The 23,098-nt window shown below is 36.2% G+C and overlaps 1 pseudogene; it reads left to right on the forward strand.

Annotated features, from left to right (window-relative positions):
- Positions 1 to 4,677: 4,677 nt before the first annotated feature.
- Positions 4,678 to 23,098, forward strand: part of LOC113069074 (semaphorin-5B-like) — a 60,414-nt pseudogene continuing 41,993 nt past the window's right edge.

A 23,098-nucleotide genomic window follows, 5' to 3' on the forward strand; every position in this document is an offset into this window, starting at 1 on the left:
GTCCTCTCCTCTGTTGTGTCATGGCATTTCTTGGGCGCGCTCATTGTCTTCCTATTTCTATAATCAGAGTGCAGTCTGCGTAAGAGGATTTGGATTTCTGTGGCTCTCTCCAGTCATGCAGTGACAACAGGGGATGCAACAGCAGGGAAATCCCACGGCAGGCGTGGGGAAGGAGACCAGAAGACAAAACAAAAGCAAATTCGGACTGTGTTCAGATAAGCTCCGGCCTGCATCTTCTGATAAGATTCTCTGAGCTCAGATGAGAGATGGGCCAGTCTTTGGAGCGGAGAGATGCAAAATACAGACGAGATGACTGTATCTCTCGCAGAACAGGACTAGTGCTTACATGATGTGTTTTGGGAACCCATATGCTTTATTTCTAATCAAAGGTAACACTACAGAAGCATGAGACTGCTGGGCCTACAGCAGTCAATGGGGATCCATATTCACTCTCTCATATCGATTCCAGAGAGGACTGCTGCTCTTGTGCAATTAGATTAGTTTCACCTTGATTCTTTTCAAAACTATTTCTCATTGATGCATTTTTCTGCCTCACACTGCATAAATATTCCATAATCTACTCCTAACCACATTTAGGATTATTATCTTTAATCATTTCTGTATTTAGAGATAAGCTTAAAGCAATAAATTCAACAAACATAGACAGAAATTATGCTTTTCTTCTTTTTTTTTTAACTTAATGATTAAAAGAAACGTTAGAGTAATGTTAAAACCCATGATCTTGCTGTTTGTGTATTAGGGTTAATAGCTTCCCATTTGCATAGCGTTGTAGTTTTTTGATCTAACATAAATCATGTTAATCATCTGATCTGCATTTTTTATATGTAAAGATGTTTGTCACTAATGATTACTGAACTAAACTTTTTACTTGGAGGTGTTTTTACATTTTATGACATTATGAAGTCAGATTTAAAATAAATTAATAAATGAAGCATTTGTTCTCTCTTTAGTTTGGGGAACAATTCTGACTTTTAACTATGACTTTTGACTCAATAAATTAATTTTGCTCTTTATAAAGAGTTAGCAAGCGAGTTTAGGTATGGCATAGGATTAAGGGATTTAGAATATGGTCAGAATCAATCAGTCATTAATATGTGGTTTAAAAGTACTAATAAACAGCCAATATGCTAGTAATATGAAAATTGATGGTTTCTTGTTTACAGTAAATCACACACTGACTATGTTTACATGCACAACAGTGATAACTATCCAAATCAAAACCTGATAATTAAAGAGAACATGTTGACATGAGATTTTTTTTTCATATTAAAATTTAAGCAAACATTCATGCATTGAAAATAATGTCAGAATGCTTCTAAAGGAGTTTATATGCAAAGTGAATTCAGAGAACTAGGCAGAAATCCAGGTGTACAATCCTTAAACAGTTCCTGACCTTCACCCGATCAAAACAACACTGTATAATGTGTTTCTGTGACCTTACACATTGTCAGATTATTAATCATAATTGGTGTAAGATTGTGCATGTGAACCGTGATCTCTCAGACTGTAGAAGTTTTGGCAGATTTCTTATAAATCTGTACATCACAATATTCTCAAATCTAGACATCCTCCCTTGCGTTTCATTAATTAAATATTTTGGTAAATTTGAGTATGCTTACAGCTGCCAGTAAGAGTGTAGTACCCTTTATAAATCCATATTTAAATCCATGTACCACATTTCCCCTGGTATAAGCAAAGAAAGTTTGCAGGTTCAATCTGGGCCTGGTTAGTTGCTAGTGTTTGTGTGATTTGTAGCTTAACAATGGTAGTCTTGTATTCAATACCTGCAGCATCATAGCCAAAACCACCCCTTCTGTCTTCCTCTCTGCGTGTAGCATTAAGAACCAGTCAGCTGTAAATCTTTGAGAACAAAAAACATAATGATTATGATTTATGTCCTCAGGAGCATCTTGGATGCAGACTGTTGAATCTGTCCTTGTCCCTCAGATCTGCTGGCTAACGCATTAATCACCTCCGCTGCGTGTTTGGTGAGGAAAATGCAATAATCGTCCATCAACCCTTTTCTGGCCCTGCCCTCATATTTATCCCTTTTTATTGCATATGGATTGCTGGATGCCAGGCTGGCTTGATGATGTGTGGGAGCTGTCCGTGCATATAAAACCACCGTTTATATAAAACTCACCGAGGCTTAGAAATCCGTCAGAAAGGGCAGTTTATGACTCCTGTAAGTGAATAAAAAAGAAACTTTGAGATAACCTCAACACTTACTGTGCTGGTTTTGTTGGTTATCTTAAAATTACCATAAAATAGATTTGGAGTGGTTTATGTTATGACAGTTTAGTAGGTGAAGGATCTGAGCCCTGCAGGACTTACAGATGAACAGCTGAGTCTGTTTGTTTCTGCAAAGATCAGCTTTTTCATGCCGCGCCTGACATTTAACTCCGCTGTGGGTTGGGTAACTCAGGTGAATCTGAGGTTATCATCACAGTCCCTCAGCCTGCACAATCTAAGCGATTTGTCAGTGCATGTGTTTTATGCTTTACGAAGCATTTGGGATCAGACTAAAAGGCAAGCATAAACAAGCATAGATGTTCATTGTGGTCCAAGCAACCCTATGCGGGTCATTGTTGGTTTATTACTGGTCTAACTGCCCAAATTCTGGTAAAATATTTAGGCTTTTCTGATGAAACTGATTGACCAAGGGGACCTGTTTAAGCTAATTAAGAAACCTGGTTCTGTGGATCCAAAGTACAACATATTCTTATTCGAGGAACAGCATTAAACTAGTGTAGTTTGCATCAGTTATATTTAGAATGTCTGGGTTTCCCGATGCTGGATTGACTAACTAAACAATTTCGATAAAGTGAAACCAGACTTAATTTTAATTTTTTTTTTTTACATGTTTTACATTTGAACCACCTATATTGTTTTTCAGCTAAATAAGTTGGGTCATAGTGGTTTTCTGACATAACAGATTGTAAACCTCTGCATTATATTATAGACTGTGAGCTGTTTGACTTTTGACCTACAGTAACTGCTCAATAAGCTCCATACACTTCGAGCTTGTTCTACAATATATATATATATATATATATATATATATATATATATATATATATATATATATATATATATATATATATATATATATATATATATATATATATATATAAAGAAAAAGACTGTCTCATCTTTCTCAGCACTTAATCACTGTCTGTAATACAGCTGTTCTTGATGTATGATATCCAATAAGATTTTCTATTATTCTCTCTGAACACATTTTATCAGTCATCAAAGGCCATAACCACATTTTAACACGGGTGAGATGGATGCTTGTGGAAGAGGGAGGCTTAAAGTACAGATTGTGTTTGTTTCCCTGTCATTATTTTTCCATAAATAATGCCTGAATGATGCAGCCATATGGTGCCAATCATTCAGTTTGTTAATATATTAATTCAGAGGCATTGCAGAAGCTTTTCCCCCATGTTTTTCCAGTAAATTCTATGCAGACACATCCCATTTAGTATGTGTTTCCCATGTGAATGACAGATTGTTTTGGTTGACCCCAGCATCTGGACGACTCCATCTGCCAGGACAGATTCGGACTGTATGAAGTGGTATCTATGGATGTCTTGTTAATAGAAACCAGTTTCACCGCTGCTTTGTCCTGTGGTGTGAGAAAGCTGCAGCTGTGTTTGCAACTGTTGTCACATAGCATTTATACATAGTCAAATTATAATTTTTTTTTAATTTTGTGACTAAAAGAGAAATTATAGTATGTATGGCCTTATATACGAATTGTAGTAATGCATATGATTTATTTTATTTAAAATGAATAATACAAATAATATTAAATACACAATTATATTATAATACATTTAAAAAAGAAAATTGTGCAAATCTTTCTAGCAACCTGAAATGCAATTATATTTGTACTTTTAAAATCCAATGCATTCGTTTTTTTTTTTTTTTTTTAAGTTTAATTTTGTTATGTAGGCCTACATTGGATTTTGAGTTGTTTTTGTAACCCAAAACTATCCATTTATCATAAACGATAAGGGCTGTGCTTTTTTGGAAAGTGAAACTTGAGCCTGACATTTAATATGAACTCATAAAACAAACAACATTTGAAAACTACATTTTGTAATATTAGACAAGGATTTCTGTATTTTAGCTAGACATGCCCGTAATACTGCTGAGAGATCCTATTCTGCATGGAAGGATAACAAATCTTTTTATTTGTTCCTTTTACAGTAAAATCCCATTTACTAAACCACATTAAGGTCAACAATAGATCAAGTGGTTTTTGTATTTACATAATGCCCTTTCTGTATCATGTAATTCCCTCTTCAGTAGGGCCAGTCAGTGCTGTAAGTGTGTGCCAGGGCAAATTGTTTTGATTTGCGAAACTTTGTATCAAACAGCGCTTTTCTGTTCTGAGACTCTTTGGGTAAGCAGAGTTTTGACTAAGTGTCATGTTGAATTAGGATCAGTATCCTTGAAGAGGCCCAGTTTCCTCGAAGCATAGCTCTCTGCTCCTCCTCACATGTTACTGGGGACTCACCACTCATTTTCCTGGATTAGTGATCTCTATTGCAGAACTCGTTTTTTTGTAATGCTTAATCCATATGTTACCCTAAACCAGGAGTTATTTAATGGATTTTAATGTTATACAGTATGCTTTGAACTTTCAAGGTTTGTCAAACACAACCACTTCCCTTCTGCATCACTAATATACCCATTTTTTATTATTTTTTTGGTCTTTCAGCTCTAAGTCCTTTGATCTCCAGTTTCTCCCATCCTGGTGTAAGGGACTACTCTCAGCTGACCCTTGACCTCACCAGGAATGAACTTATAGTGGGAGCAAGGTAAAACCTCATACAACATCTGGCCAATGTTTGGACTGATGCATGAATAAGATCAATACAAATACACAGTTTAAATATTTCTATATTAAATATGTTTATATTATAATATAATTTAAAAGTTGTATGGGTATATCATTATATAATTATATGTGTTTTTGGAAAACAAAGTATAAATATTGTTATCATTGGGGGGGTCAATGCTTATTTCTATACCATTTGTGTTATTTGTGAATTTATTTAAAGTAATTTTATTCACTGAGAAAATTTAAATAAATAACCATTTTCACTAGAGGTCTCAGACTTTTGGACCCTACTTTATTTTTTAATTTCCCTTGGCATATTAAGGGTAAATTTTTTTTCATACCCCTTAATTTTTTTTTTACATGTTTGGATATGTTGTTGCCTTATGTAAAACTGCTTTCAATTACTTTTTCCCCACATCAATCTACACTCCATACACCATAATGGCAAAGCAAATGTTTTACAAATGTATTAAATATAAAAATCTTTAATTATTCCATTGCATAAGTATTTATCTGGGACAGTTGAAGTTTATCTCAGGAGCATTCATATTGCTTGTAGATGTTACTTCACTTTGAGTGAAGTTAACCTGTGGCAAATTCAATTGAATGTGTACAGCTTACAAAGGCACACGTCTTAATAAAATGTCTAAAAGCGGGAAAATCCATATCTAAGCAAGAACCCAACCCTGAGGTTAGAAAATAAAATGCTTGTAGAGCTCAGAGACAGGATTGTGTCAAGCAAGACATCTGGGGAAGAGTTCAGATAACAATTCTGCTGCATTGAAGGGTCAAAGAGGCATGTAGTCTCTGTTACCATTAATGGAAGAAGTTTGGAACAGCAAGGACTCTTCCTAGAGCTGGCCTCCTAGCCAAACTGAGCAACTGATGGAGAAGGGCCTTGTCTAAACTTGTGACCTAGAACCTGATGGTCACTCTTGTTGAGCTCCGTGATCATATGTGGAGACAGGAGAAATCTACAGAAGGACAAACATCACTCCAACACTCCACCGGTCTGGGCTTTATGGCGATGTGGCCAGACTCAATCCTCTCTTCAGGTGAGACACATGAAAACACAATTGGAATTTGCAGAAAAGAACCTAAAGGACCCTTGGACTCTGAGAAACAAGATTATCTGGTCTGATGAACCTCAAGTCCAAGAATCATGTTTGAAGGAAACTAGCTCCGCTCATCACCTGCAGAGTACCATCCCAAAAGTAAAGTGTGCTGGTAGCAGCCTCATGCTGTGGGGCTGTTTTTTCAGCGGCAGAGACTGAGGGACTCATCAAAGTAGAAGAAAAGCTCAATGTACCAAATTATTGAGATAGATAGCCTTAATGAAAACCTAGTCCAGAGCATTGAGAAGCTCAGACTGGGCAGAAGGTTCCCCTTCCAACAGGACAATGGCCCTAAGCACACAGCAAAAGTGGCTTATAGACAACCCTGTGAATGTCCTTAAGCGGCCCAGATACAGCCTGGGATTGAAACCTATCAAATATTTCTGGAGAAACCTGAAAATGTGCATCCTCCCCCATCCGACCTGTCAGAGCTTGAGAGGTGAGGAGGTGAGGAGGAGAATGGAAAATAATTGCCAAATGATGATAAGCAAAGCTTGTCACATCATACCCCAAAGATGTATGAGGCTGTAAAAGTGCTTCAGCTAAGTCCTGAGTTAAGGGTATGAATACTCATGCAATGTACGTATTTCTGTATTTTATTTTTATTAAATGTACAAAGTTGTGGCAGTTTTTTTTTTGCTTTGTCAGTATGGTTAATGGAGTGTAGACTGATATTTAAAAAAGTCATTTAAAGCAGTTTCACATAAGGCGACAACATAACAAATTGTGACAAATATGAAGGGGTATGAATACTTTCACAAGGCACTGTAAATCATATAAATGTAATCTTTTTCAATTTCTCTCTTATCTACAGAAACTACCTCTTCAGACTGAATCTAAACAACATTTCACTAATTCAGGTGAGACACAGACCTACAGTGCTTAGAAATGGTCAGCATTCTTTACTAGATAATGATTCCAGTTTGATGTGGTCTATGTGACTTTATATAGGGCTGTCTGTCAGGCCTTTGGGTGTTAAGAGAGAGCTGGCTTATGGTTATTGATATGGAAATGAATCGGTCAGTTCCCAATACTTCCCTGATAGACTTCAAAGAAAGCAGCATTGTCTGGCACAGAGAGCAAGGGGTTGTCCTTAGTGAATGTACCAAGTTTCAAGTCTGGCTTAGATGTAAAACCTCTCAGAAGTTCAGCAAAGACTGTCTGAGGTCTATATAAAGCAGTGAAATGAGACTGTGGTGGCTTTCCCACCTGTTGCTGCTGTTGCATATATCTCTTTTATTCCCCTAGTAATCTCTGTGGTGTGTCTCATAGATGTACCAGACATTTATTGAATGCTCTCACCCGCAGACCACTCATAATGTTTCATGCATGAAGCAGCTTTTGGTTGAAGACTGAATAAGATTTGAGTATCAGTCGGTTTCATTCTCTCTCACCTTAGATACCCAGCACACATCTGAATGCACAACAAATAGGAGATAAATAAGCCCCTTCATCCCCATATCTGCGTTTAGTGTTTTGTTTCAATGACGTTACTAAATTTGCAGCAGTTTTCTCCACTGTCCCAGAGGAGAGGATTAGTAGCAATTTCATTTTCCTCCATCTCGCCTGTGTATCTCTCCTGGGCGATTCCAAACTGTGAATAAACAAGACCGATCTTTCTTCATTTCGACTAGCTGGAGCATCACAAGTGGAGGCAGGATCCAAATCGATGAACAGCATTTTGCCAGTTTTTGAGAGGGTCTTTGCTTAAACTGCACACAGAGAGAGAAAATTAAGATGTTAAAGGATGAAAAAATAGGACACTGGTAACAGAATTGACTTGACAACACTAAGCATGGGTTCCTGAATTGTAACCAAACCACAAAACATCGTAATAATATATTTAGTGTCTTTTACATTAATACCATGAAATGGAAAAACCTAACGAAATTACAGAGGTTGACCTGGGGTCACTGGGGTCAGTCACTTTTATTCAGCAAAGACACTTTAAATTGATAAAAAATGACAGTGGAGACTTTTACATGGTTACATAAAAACAAAGTGCTGGTCTTTTGAACTTTCTATTAAATGACATTTTATTAATAAGATTCGGGAGGAGCGCATCAGATACTTAGCCCAATCAACACAGGTGGACCATAATCAAGTAATCAATCCCATAGTATAAATATCGCTGACTTACCTCTATTGACACTTTATCAGCATCCCTCCTCCACCCCATCTCCTCAGTTTGAGTTCACTTTATAAATAGACGGGGAAGGGGGCTTCCCGAGCTCGGAGCCCTTCCCCGGACGGCACGCCAAATACGCATACCATACCTCAGCTAATGATATGTAAGCGTGAATTAGTGAATCAAAGAATTTTGCAAAAAACTTGAGTAATGGCTGCTAAAAATTCAGATTTGCCATCACAGAAGCAAATTGCATTTGAAAATATATTCAAATAGTAGTTGATTTAAATTGTAATAATAATTCACAATATTTCTGTTTTACTGTATTTCTGACCAAATAAATGCAGCCTTGAAGAGCTGTCCAGAGAGAGATCAATAACATGGTGATATAATGGAGATATTCTTTTTTTGTGTGTTAATTAAACTTTTTTTTATTATTATTTTCTAATAAAAAAATATTCAATCCATTACTGATTTCTCTTGAAATGATCTATGATTATAAATGAGAAAAACAAAAACTGCAGTAACCAACTAGTATTTTAGCAGATGCAACCATGAACATTTTTTTGTTAGAAATTCAGCACAATATATCACATCTTGTAGCTAGATAATCTATTATATGCTTTCATTTTATTCTTATAATAAGCCATTGTTACTGAGCACATTGATGTCTGTATAATATGCTCTCTTATTCTTTCATTGCTATCACATTCACACATTCTTCATCTTTTCATCCTGCTCGCTGTACTTTTGTCCACACTTCCACCTGCGTGCCACCTCTCTCAGTCTCCTTTTGTCCTTCCCCCCACACCATTAGAGCTATCCTGCATCTTTGTGCCAGGAGTGTAATGGGGCTGACAGAAAGCCAGCTCATCTCAGAAATGTATGTCTTGGTGCCAAACACGCAGCCATTGGCAGGGGAGTGCAACAGCTCAGAAGAGTCTTTTTAACTTTACCCAGCTGGGATGAGGTGGAAAAAGCTGATTCTTACCCTTTGAATTATTCACTGCGCTGACCGATGGCTACGCACCTGCTGTCCTTATAAACCTGAAAATATGAATAAGGGAAATTTGCCATGGCCAGGACGCTACCAGTCAAAAATAGGACACACTTGACTAAAGCTTTGCTTCCTAAGCTATTTTTAAATTCTTGAAAATATTACTGTAGTTCTTGGAATTATACATGTTATATACATGTATAAAACACCATACATATGTAGATACTGATTATACTACCAGTCAAAAACGTGTAATAATTTTTGAAATTTCTGATCATTAGGGATTTATTCATGCATATTTCTGATCAAAAATACAGTAAAAACAGTATTCTGACATTATTACAATAAAAAAAAACTTTTATTTTGATATATTGTAAGATATTATTTATTTCTGTGATGAAAAAGCTAATTGTTCAGCAGTCAATACACCGTGTGACATGATCCTTCAGAAATCATTGTATTGTCCTAAATTGGGGCTTAAGAAACATTTATTATTAATAATGTTGAAACTGGTATTGTAATAATATTTCACAATATTACTGTATATTTACAGAATTTTAATCAGATAAATGCAGCCTTGGTGAGCATTCTTTCAAAAAAAAAATGTATATATATATATATATAAATAATAAACTAATACCAAAATTCTGGTCTGTAGTATGTATGTACATACATAATTACATACATACAAAATATATAAATAAAATATTACAAATATTATCTATTGTGTGTTTTAAGTATTATGTATTTTATTGTTATTATTATTTAAAATTATTAAATGTATTTATTACTTATTTTTTATTATTTACAATTCTAAAAATTCTTAACCATTTGACTGGTATTGTAACTAGGCACTTTGAACATAAGCAATTTGATTTTTCAGCAACTGCTTTATAAATTGACCCAGGGTGCACAGAAATGATTTATAAATGAAGATCATATATCTACACCATGTTTGTGTAACTACCAACAATGTCAAAGCATTAGACTTTTCCCAGGATTCCAAACCTGTCTGTCCTGAGACAGTGTTTTTTTTTCCGGTGAGATCAGTGTGTGCTGTCTGTGCACACTGTGTTGCTGCTGCTGTTTCCCAAGATCTAAACAGATGCATGAGGCAGCAGGATTCCACTGCTTCCGTCTCATGGGGGACCAGCCGTCTCATGGGATCAGGAACATCTGATGATGTTGGCGTCACTATGTTGGCACAGTGGGGAAGCTCAAGGTACTGAGACTGAGACCCACCCACACACTGCGCTCCTTCCGTGCCTCCCTGAGACTCATTCATGCTGTAAGTAGCTTCTATTACATGAGCAATAGAGAGGAAACTCAGAACACAGCTTCTGTCAGCTTCTCTTTCCTTCTCAGCTCTTGATCCCGTCCCTTTGGTATGCATTTGCGCAAATGGACCAGATTTGCACAGATCAGTTTACAATGTGGGATGAACTTCCTCTCTCACAACTGAGGCTACAGAATATAGTCAGTCACAGCCTCCATAGACATTATTGAATCTGTCATATCTGACTAATGCAATTGCTCAGGAGAAATAAGATAATGACAGTTCATTCTCGGAGCCTGCATTATTCTATTTATGTGCTCAAGGCTATTAATTTACATTATGGCTGTATCTAATGTGAAAATAGATGTTCGTGCACCATGCTGTTCTGAAAAACAAAAGTTCAGCTAAATGCTTTTTGCAAAATGAGGTGGAATAATTTCTCCATTCGCAAAGATGTAGATGTAGTTCGCCAAATATATTAGGGCATGATTTTCCCAGGATTTACGCCAATAGACAGAAGTTTGTACACACTTGAATGAGTTTATAACGATCTTTAATCTAAAGCCCTATGCTTACATTCTTGATATGTTTTGTAGACGAATATAAACTGGATTAATTTACATTGTATTTTTTTTGTAGAAAAGCACAGTTTTATTTATTTAAAAAAGAAATGTCATGCATTTGGCACACATTCACCAGGATGCACCCTTATAAAGTTGGTTGAGGGAACGGCCAGCATTTTAGGAATGCATAAATCCTATACTAACAATTTTATTGTCTTGATGCTTTTACTGTTTCTTTAAAATTTGGGAACTAGTACAAAGAAACCATCTTGACTGGTATACCGAAGGGACTTAAATCTGACACACAAGAGGCTCAGAACTTCTGGAGATGGAACGAGACCAGAAGCTTGACCTCAGGGCCACTGAAGAGTGATCTGATGTTATGTATGGGGATGAAGAGCTATGGGAGAGGAGCTTTCTCTTAACTAAGGAGTCAGGAGATAAAGCCCGCAGTTTGACAAGACTGGAATGTAAACAGATGGGTCATGCATGAATAAATAAGTTTGTGGAATCTTTCTCAGTCTATCTCAAGTCTCCATCATCTCTCTTGTTTATCCAATGGACTCGCTTGCGTGCGACCACATACTCATAACGGCATCCTCCCTCCATCTCTCAGTGGAATCTCTGTCACAACTCCCCCTTCTGTCTTTGTTGATTTTTATTTTTATGTCATCCAAGTACATAAAGTACACTAAAGGATAAGAAAATGTAATGCCACTGAGGATTCCAGTCACTCTTCAGTCTGATTCGGTTCATAGTTTTGAGGTCCAAGTTCATGTATGGACCCAAGGGAATTGTGTGGATGTGCTTGATCGATTGCTTTTTTTATATCTGACACAGTTGAATTAGGATAACTAGCAGCTAGTTTTTTTCTAAGTTGTCATTTCTCATGTCTTAGAAGCTAGTTACACTGCCATCCAAAAGTGTGGCTCTTTAAAAAAAAAATGAAATTAATACTTTTATTTAGCAGAGATGCATTAAATTGATATAAAATAAGTCACAGTAAAGACTTTTATAATGTCAAAGTAAAGTAAAGCAAAGAAAACTAAAGTAAAGTGTAAAGTAAAAAATACAAAATACATAAAAAAAAAAGAATAATACATAAAATAAATATAAAATAAAATAAAGTGATTGCATTTCTTTTAAACTTTTAACTAAATTATTCCTGGGGGAAAACATTTCAGTTTCCATATTAAGCTGGACAACTGTTTTCATATATTTCAAAAGAAATATTCCTTGAGCACAAAATCAGGATATTAGAATGATTTCTGAATTCAGCTGAATTTCTGATCAGCTTTGTCATCACAGGAATAAATGACATTTTAAAATATATTAAAATAGAAACCAATAATTATAAATTGTAAATTTATGATTTCACAATATTGCTGTTTTACATTTGATCAAATAAAGGCACCTTTGGTGAGCATAAGAAACCTTTCGAGAAAAAAATCTTTCTGTGACATTTGCGTTAGCATTTATTTTATAAAATTGTCTAAAATGTCATGGCAGACAGCTTTAGCAGATTTTCTGCATGCAGTTAGACATCTTTCATTTAGACTCTGAAAATGTAAGAGGGATTTTGGTAATGAATCACCGCTCAGCGTAGAATAAAGAAATGAAAAGCAATGCAGGTAAACATAAACTGAGAGATTAGTACAGCTGTCACAGCCTTCCTCCTGGTGTAATTTCAGAGCATTTTGCATGGCCAAGATAAGAGCATTTAAGATGAACCTTTCATTGTGCGGCTCTACATTGTACCACCTTAAGAATTTAAGATCATGCTTGATTTTTTTTCTATTGCCATTTCACAATAAGGCTATCAAGACCTGTAAAGGCTGAGTAAAGAATGAGGAATCTTTTGAAGGTCCTGACCCATTTCAGAGCACAAAGCACCATGAAGAACCCAATCAGATGCTTTTCTCCAAATGATGAAGCCAACTGACATCAGTTTTATTTATGTTGCTGTCTATACAATGACCAAAACAGCATTGGACTCAATAGCATTGATCATAAATTCTCCCCATCTTTCCCATCCTCTGTGTGTGTGTATACAATAGCCTGAAACAGAGGTCAATAATACTTCACTCTACTCACAGGATTCCCACACATTTGCTCTGAAAGCTACACTGGTCGGTCTGTATCCAAAATTCAAACATCCAAGACGTCAGTCTCTGCATTGACAAGACAGAGGTCTCTGCTCTCTGTCAACAGACAATGGCGTGAGAGCGCTGTGTGCCGAATGCATTCAGTAGACATTGTTACAGCTGCTTTGGACAGCAACCCCTGTGGTCAAGAGGTGACTGCCCCCTTCATCTGTAACCAATAAAACAGGAAGTACCCGACGTGAGCAAATAGCAGCTGGGAAAAAGAGCTGTTTAGATTCTGCTCTGGTGTTGTTTTGGTTAGAGAAATATGTTCAGTGTTCACAAATACTCTGCGGTGATTATGAAACAGCATCCGGCTCAACAGATGGAAATGCATGAGCACAATGGTGGCTGCTGCTCTCATTTATTCTAATGATCTAACAGAGGCTCACAGGATCACGGCGGCAGCCATGCGGCGTGCTACATTTTTCATATTCCGGCTCTCGTGGGACGGCTGAGGCCTTAGGAAAAGGATGCTCCAGACTGGAGATCAAAATGAGGAAAAGCAGTGCTTAGCGTCTTCTTTTTGATATGATCACTCAGCAGTCGCCCAAGGTGCAAATTTCAACTCTCTGACCTCAGAGTTTGATGAGTATGGGCTGATTTCATCCTTTCCCACTCATGATTAATTTCCCTCTGCAATTTGCCCAGATTGAATTATTGATGCAGTCTTTGCCACTGGTGGGCTAATTTGTGACATATAGACAATGGAAGGAGACAATGAAATCAGATAGACAGTGAAATCCAATGGGAAATGCCTTAAAAAAAAAAGATTTCACTTGACTTGCAGGGATTTGTACTAGTCTTGTTAACAAAAGTACTGTTTGATCACAAAATATGTTTTAATGTGTCATTTGTCAATTTGGCTTTGGATAAGAAGAAGAATTAGACAATTTAGTTCTTATTTTAACAACATTTTTGTATAATGTCCAATACTACAAAAATAAATAAAATAATAATAATACATTAAAAAAAAAAAAAAAAATTATCAGTATTTTTGACTTGGCAAAATGTCTAAACATCTTAAAAATACATTTAAGATATAACTTTTAAACAATATTATAAGACTTGTTGTTATTTATTTATTTAACAAAAGAATATGTGCCAGTGGGTTAATAAAATAAACTTGAAAGATATTTACTGAAATATGTACTAAATATTTGTACTAGATATATATATGTACTAGATATTTACTAAATGTTTTGTTAGTTTTTTTATATTTTTTTATTTAAAGATAAAATAAAACACAACGAATAAAAAAAAATTACATTTAACATACGGTAAAATAAAACAATGAAAGCAATTCTCAGGCTTTGCTTTAATTTTATACTCATCCCTCTTTTTATGTTTAGCAGATAGAAGAAGCTTTTGTAGCTTCAAATATATGATTATTATGGCAACTTAATGAGATTTTTTATTTTTTTTGCTTTCCAGTAAAAATGTAAACATTTACGTAAATAATTTATTTTAGTATGTATTATTAATATATTTTTTCTTTCCCTTATGTAAAACAAAATATTTTTCTTCTTTTAAGAATAAACTGAGCCAAATTTATTGTGATTTATGCTTAAAAGTGTACTCAAACATGGATCAGAAAAGTCCTGCAGTGCCGTGGTGCCTCAGTCTCTCACATCATTGCTCTTTTGCGTGAGAGTTTTGTAACTTGCTGAGGCAGTTGGGTTCACTCAAAATGTCTTCTTAAATTAAAGCCATCACTCACTTCCACACATACTGTGCATGCGAAGATGCTTTTATCCCGGTGTTGTAGTGCAACCGCATTGTAAGAGCTGTGCATTAGACACTGACCTGTTGCTTCATTTCTCATCCTGTTTTTCCAGCCCAAACTAAATGCATTCAGACGGCACAGCTGTGAACCTTCAAAGGACTCACTATTTGCATGTCCTGGGCGCACACACACATCTCTAGACAAAACCAGGCAGTACCCTTATTCAGGCCTACAGAGCGGGGTGTTCATCCCATGCTACACTGCCTCTATTTTTCTGATGGTGAATATGGTTTTGGAATGTGAAGTGAGAGGGAGACGGCTCAGGGAATGACGTGGGGGAAGGAGGAGATGCTAGAGAGCATATCTGCGCCCTCTTGTGTAAGGTTCAGCGTTCTTAGACAATGACGCGAAGGTATTGAGAGTCATGTCACATCTTTGAGGGCGGCGGTAAATGGGGATGGGGCTGCTTGAATAGGGCACTCTGTTAAAGGACAAAACAGGGCAGTGCCTCGGCTTGCCTATTGAAGCACACGGACCTTGAAGATCCGCCAGTGAAACGGGTGGCCTCGCTGCTTCAGCAGGCTGGATGGGGGCGGAACCATCACACTTTAATCAGGGGCCTCCTTAATGAGTATGCAAATGACGTTTTCGTCCCAATCTTGTAAAGTTTTGGAGGGAAGTGAGTGTTCCTTTAAACTCAAGCCCTGCACTTCAAGTATTAGTCATTGGTATTTTTTTCTGGTAATATATCTAAACATATTTAAAAATCAATTTACAAGAGAAGTGAAATTGTGTTAGAAGAGCATGTTTATTTATTTATTTAATTATTACAATTGTTTGCAAGGCAGGTAAAAAGCAAAAACAAAAACAAAACTTGTTTTGATAACAAGCATCACAAGTAAATTTATCTTAATTTAAGATTTTTAAAAAAAGATCGTACAGATTCTATATCTTTATGCAATAAAAAATAATAATGATTTCTGAAGTTTAAAGTCTGTAAAAGGAAAAAGAGACTCGCTGGCTTTGGGCTTTTATTTAAATTGATTTTATTTTATTTTATTTTGCAGATGCTTAAGACAGTGCTTTAGCTTCCTAAATGAGGCTGCTGTTAGAAAACAGAAAGCAAGAAAATTCACATGCAATGTTTACATGAAATTACAAAGAGTGCTATCAGTGTCCAGAAGCCTGTACTTTAACCAGGGAAGTTTAGCTTGGGCCAGACCTGTATTCGATTTTTTTCTTTGCTTTAATATGTTTGTTTATAATGACCCTTGCTAAATGTTTAAATTATTCATATTCTACAATTCATTAACAAAAAAGTTTATATTATGGAAAATGCATGCAGTTTTATGACCATGTATGATTGAGATATATTTTAGGAATATTTTTATTCAAAAAATAGTTATTTGTCAAGATATTGTGGGAAGATTGATTTAAAATGGTGTCTTCTTAATGACGAGTAACAAGTGCTTGAAGGTAGCCTGAGGACAGGTGCAGTGTCCCATGATATGCTTTTTGGTTATAACACTTGTAATGTGCCAGCGAGACAATAGCCTTATCAACGGAAGCACACAGCTTGCAAACTGGGTAATTCTCCACCATCCTGCCCTATCTTGTGCTCGTATTAGCATTTTCTCAATACTTGATGTGAATGGAATGCATTTTCTTTCCCGGAGTTGTTTCTGTGCCTCACTAATTTATGTATAAATAAATCCCAACTATTTTATCCCTCCATGAAAAATTCATGATACTATTTCATGAGGATGCCAGGGGCAGGGCGCTTGGTGCCACCACCGTTATTAGAACAGATGAAGTTTGAGTAATTATGCCACAAATAGTGGTGCCGAGTGTGATTTCTGAGCTAGTGCACATACACGGTGCGGTGGCCTCTTTAGGCCAGCGAGATCCTATAGCAGAACCACATTAGACTGCACCGTCTCAGCACACATGCCTCACTGTGATTTCCCTCTGACAGCTTTGTAGGCAAAACGGATGCTCATCTGTGATTTCAACGTCTTTTATACCCTTTAGGGAGTTTTACAGCTATTACCATTGATAAAAACAAAGCATTTTGGACTACTTTATGGTGCATCATTTGTTGTTGGGATGTAAACTGTCATCTATCTTTCTTAGCATATGTCTCTATTTTCATCAAACCTCTTCAGTTTTAGAGGAAGCTACTGTCAGTCTATTTTCCAGTTTTTTTTTTTTTTGTTTAAAAGTGAATCATTGTAGCTATTCTTTATTTAAAAAAATATTATTTGTTTTTGAAATTCTAATAATAATGTGTTCCTGTAGCTCAACTGGTAGAGCACTGCGCTAGCAAGCAAGCAAGCGCAAGGTTGGGGGTTCGATTCCCTGGGAACACATGATATGTAAAAATTGATAGTCTGAATGCACTGTAAGTCGCTTTGGATAAAAGCGTCTGCTAAATGCATAAATTTTAATTTAAATTTTAATAAGAAGAATAGCACTAATAGAAATTAATAATACTACTAATAAACATTATTTTATTATTTATTCATTTTATTGATAATTTATGTTACTGATAATGCTGATAACACACACACACACACACACACACACACATATATATATATATATATATATATATATATATATATATATATATATATATATATATATTATATATATATTTAGCTTGTAGAAGATTTAAGAAGTAGTAGTAGTAATAAAGAACAAAGATAATAATAACCATTTTCAAAATTTCATTTTATTTTATCAGTAAAGAGAAACAAAATCCAGTGTAAGATCACATTTTTTGCTGGAGTTTATGACGGTATTTGAGCCGTACTTATGGGGTTATTGAGGTATAAGAAAATAAAAAAGGTTTAAAAACCCAGACTTAATGAACAAACTGTTACGTCATTACCTCTGCACGCTTTTAATCTATATATTACCTCATCCTCTTTGGCATAACGCTTGTCAAAAGTAATTTATCATTCAAAGGTTCAAACCTCCCACCAGTGAAAAGCTCTCCCATCTCCATCCACCCCAGCCTGGTGGATTCTGGCCCCCCCATCGGTGGCAGGGTTTCCAACTTCACATTCAAACCTTCGCCAAACATGGCATACAGTGTGCTTTTCACAGCCTGCCTCTTCAGAATGCTTTTTGGAAACAGCATTGGAGGGCTGGCATTGTTCCAGTGTGGTGTGAAGAGAGGGACTGCCGTGGCTAAGGTCAGGGTTAAGCTGACGGATTCTTCCAGAAAACAGGGGCTCACAGACAAGATGTTAATGACCTGAACGATGACTCACCGCTTAGGCATCCGTCACAAACATGTCTCAGTCCTGAAACACACATGAATGCAAACACAAACAAAAGAGCACCAGATCTGTGTGGCATTGTTGTTCCTGACAACTTTGGTGCTGTTAACAGCTTTGACTGGCAAGAAGGAGGCAGCTAAATCTATACATGCAACCGTTCAAAATTCTCGGCAGTATCTCAGTATTAATTGGCCCGTTCACCCACATATGGAAGTTTTACCATTATTTACTCATCCTCATGTTTCAGTTTGAATTTATTTGATGAAGTAATCTATTTCTCTTCCTTCTTGCTTTGCCATCTAATATTCCTCCAGGTTCGAATGTCCACAATAATTATGATTCAGTACCATCAGTCAGAGCTCACTTGAGCCACAGCATGACTGGCCATGTAAGAGGAAATTGCGCTATTAATACACCAAACCAATTACCATCAAGTTTATCTGCTTTTCCACATTGAATGGTTTCTTATGTTCCTATGAACCTTAGTGGGCCATACGAACAAATGGACTTTATTTAGAGGTTCAGTCAAGATCTGAAACCAATGGGACCTCAAGCTGAGAGATAAAGGTGGTAGCTTTGTGCTTTTGTGTGAATAATTTGTGAAAGGGGCGTGCGATTGTGCACATGCTCACCTTAAGACAACAGGATTGCAATTTTTAACTGCTGCCTCTATTATTGTTGGCTGGACACACAGCTCTAAGGGGACATAATTGGGTAGAGGAAAATGGAGTGGCTTACGCTGGTGAAAAAAATAAATAGCGAAGACGACGAGGTCCCTGTGTGTGAATGAGACTAGGGGATGGTTTTTACATGCAAATTGCATCTGGTCTTCCAACTGTCTAGTTACCTCACCCTTTTAAGCCGCTGGCCCACTCATCATGCTGTTTACACAATAAACACCACAATAAGGTTAATGTCTTTTGATGCATCTGGCTGGATGCAATAGTATCATCAACAGTTGCGTAACCTGGCTCCTGCTTTATTGCTAACAGCTGCCGGGCAACTGCGAATCACGTCAAGTCACTTTTTCTGGGTTTATTTTGGTTTCCTAGGCAACGGAATGGGGCCCAGACGAAGACACCAGGAGGTCCTGTCAAAGCAAAGGGAAGACGGAGGTAACTTTAAACCCCCAGGTTCTCTGTTGAATAGGCACATTTCTTTTAAAACGCTGAGAGCCCATTGGCCGGCGGGGTCGGGTATTGTTGAGGTTTGTGGGAGGGCAATATGTTGAGCTTACTTATTCAGTATTTTAAAGCCCAGAGGTCAGTCATTTCTTTCTTGAGCGTATCATTCGCTGAATGTGAAAGGCAAAATGAAAAATCCACTAGCAGATAAAAGCATTGGCAAAAAAAGCTAACCTCTTTTAAATGGATATAAAGACAGGTTCTTTTAACCAACACTAAATCCTAAATTGACTTTTTTTTCTTTATCTATGTAACATATTATTGTCATTAACAACATTATTTCCCAGAATGATGCACATCTTCTGCTTCGACTGATCTGCTGCTCACTTTTTGAGTAAATTATGAACTTTAAAGCAACATGGCGGCAGTCTTGAATAGACAGTGCATATAACAGTCTGTTCCCTTAGCTGTTAATTTAAGGCACATGGCTTTATGCCTCAGTGGTGTTTGGGTGCTTATCACATCGCGTGCTGTTTGAAGTGCTGTCACTTCTACAGTCAGCTGCACAAAAAGGCTGATGCTGTGACTCGCTGATCCAGTGTCAGACAGGATTATTTTTGGTTTGGAGTAGTACACATGAAAGCTGAGGTAATCTCACTCTTTCGGGGCACTCACGGGAAACTGTGTATGATGTGTTTGGAATTAATGTTAATCATTTCTAAAAGAATGTTAATCATTAATATGTCCCTCCAAAAAAAGTCCCAAAAGGATTGGACAAGAAAACTACAACAATTTCCTTTCTTTTTTAATACCGTTCATACTGTACTATAGCGTTTGGGGTCAGTGATATATTTTGAAAGAAAGTAATATTTTTATTCTGCAAGGACGCATTCAATTGATAGAAGTTACACTTACAAAAACCGTCTATTTTTAAATAAATGCTGTTATTTTGAACTTTCTCTTCATCAAAGAATAATAAAAATGGTTTCATGGTCTTTACAAAAATATTAAGCAGCACAGGTGTTTTTAACATTGATAGTATTAAATGTATCTTGAGCACCAAATAAGCACATTAGATTGGTTTCTGAAGGCTGAAAAATCAGCTTTGTAAATGTATATTTATAAATAAAATATAAAACCACTATTTTAAACAGTAATATTATTTTTGCATTACTGTATGTTCTTGATATTTCATAATCCTACGGTAATTTGTGGTTAAAAAAAATGCAGCCTGAGTGAGCATAAGATACTTTTTTTTTTTTTATTCCAGACTTTTTTGCAACTCTAAGCTTATTATATATAAATAAAAGTATCCTATTAAAGATTAAAAAAAGCAAATCCTTATTAATTAATTGGAATTTATTTTAAAAAAGACATACCATTAGCATTTCTTTAAGATTTTTTTGACGCAGATTTCCTTTTCTGTAGTATGGATGACTGGATGATTTGCCAATTTACTGAATCCCACAATGCAATGTGCTTAAGCTGAAGTTACTATTCCCACTATGATGCATGAACCAATGTGTGCTGAAACTTTCATTTTCTTGAAAACCTTCTTACCCATATTATTTGACAGGTGGTGTAAAAAGGTCTTTTTCAGAAGATATTTGCAAAATTAAACATGACTGAAACATAGGACGCAGTTCATTTCTGTCATAGCAGTGCAGCATACTGCTATTTTTAATTTAATTAATTTAATTATTTTGAACATACATGTCACTGTTATTGTCATACTGTAAAGTGCATCTACTCCTGCAGGTGGAGTGTCAAAACTACATCCGGGTGTTGCTTGTCAACAAGACAGAGGTGATCACCTGCGGTACCAATGCCTTCCAGCCCCTTTGCATCACCAGAGAGGTAAACATCTCTCAGTTAAATGAGCTGCCTAACCTGGAGCCTTTATCAAAGTGTGTGTGTAATCCATACCGTATCCTCCTCTCAGGCAGGGAACATGAGCAGAGTGTTGGAGAGGGTGAACGGAGTGGCCCGCTGCCCCTATGACCCACGTCATAATTCGACGGCTGTGGTGACCGAAAGCGGAGAGTTGTATGCTGCCACGGTCATCGATTTCTCCGGCCGGGACCCTGTCATCTACCGCAGCCTGGGAGGAATGCCGCCTCTGCGGACCGCCCAGTACAACTCCAAATGGCTTAATGGTATATTAATCTCATCATCTCATGTCTGATAGTCTCATATTCCAGGGATCGTCTGAAAACTTTTGACATTTCTCTTGATGACCTTCCTTTTTTCTGTCTATGCAGCCAAATTGCTGAATGTTGTTCTTCAAAAGAAAATTGTTGATGAGACTTTATTTAATTTTATGTAAGCTAATAGCACTCCCCATAGGAAAAAGTTGATTTGTGTGTATTTTTATCTACATAGTCTCTGTATACTCTTACTGTATCGTCTCATTTGTGTCTTTTATACAAACTTTAGGAAAAAATCTGACCAGTGTTATTATCAACTAAAACCAAAGCCATTAAAAATTTGTTACTTGAAATAAAATGAACGTTAACCGAAAAAAAAAAAAAAATAATTAAAACAAAAACAAACAAACAAACAAAAAAGCTTATTTTAAATGTAGCAACTTGCCAAAGCATAATTTCTCATTTTCTTTTAGTTTAACATGAAGTAAGTACTAAAATAAAAATAAAAATGGATTAAGAATGGATAGACCTATTAAAAAAGAACTAATAAAATGACAAATACACCACTAAATTAACACGTTAACTAAAATTAAGATGAAAACTGAAATTATAAAAATACAATTAAAATTGTAAAATATTAATATTAAAGATATTAATCAGTAATACAAAATATTTTTTATATAACTGATATACTAATAAAATTTTGGTAATATTTTGAGGTATATTTCTTTTATTTATCAAAATAATATTTTGTTTTTAATTGTAAAGTCTTAGAAGTCTTAGTAATTTTGTTGTGTTTTTGTTCAAATATATCTATTATTCAAATATATCTAAGTATTTATTTATTTTATTTTAACGTTGAATTCATTTTTTTTTGTTTTCACGTAACTAAATGTTTTTTTATGGTTTCAAATAACCCTGTTCCATGTTTGACCCACTGTAAGTGCATACAGTATGAGAAGTTCTTATATGATAGCAAAAAGTGAGGAAAGCATAGCTGCACTCTCACAGTTGTATCTTTTGTGTCGAAAGCAGTTTTTTTAGAGCATCCCTGGTCTGACAAGCGAGGAACCAGTCAAAGATAGAGACAAACGAAACTCAGCACACTTCCTGCACAAAGTCAAAAGGTGTCAATAATCTCCCAGCTGCTGACACTGTGCCTTCTCCCTTAGAAAATTCATCCAACGACTGTTGAAATGGAATAAGCAGAAAGTTCTGATGCCAAAGCTGTAAATCATACAGTGAGGCTCCACAGAGGAGATGTCAGAGGGTAGTTGAGGTGAAAGGAGAAGGACATAGACAAGGGTTGGAGAGTAAGGATTGGGTGGAGGAGATGAACGTTCAGGCATCCAGCAGTGTAATTATTCCTCATGACCGAGAGAGGGTGAAATTGCAGCTGCAGCGCTTCACGTCACTCAGTCGGCCTGTAGTTTCACTGTAGGTTCACACTTGAGGAGAGAGAAAGACAAAAAGAGGGAGGCGAGATTATTGAAACTTTCGCATTTACCTTATAAATATATTAACACATATATTGACCTTATTGACTAAAAATCTGCACAAAAAGCTTAAAGTTAGTTTGAATTACTTTTTTACTTGCATAATATGACATAACTCATGAGAAAGAGAGAGAGAGAAAAAAAACTTTTATCCACTGAGAATAAGTTGAATCATGAAAAACACTATTTGTAGCTAGAGTAGCTATTTGGATAATCGGTAGT

The sequence above is a fragment of the Carassius auratus genome, unplaced genomic scaffold (genome assembly GCF_003368295.1).
Source record: "Carassius auratus strain Wakin unplaced genomic scaffold, ASM336829v1 scaf_tig00000750, whole genome shotgun sequence".
In the NCBI taxonomy this organism is placed as follows: domain Eukaryota; kingdom Metazoa; phylum Chordata; class Actinopteri; order Cypriniformes; family Cyprinidae; genus Carassius; species Carassius auratus.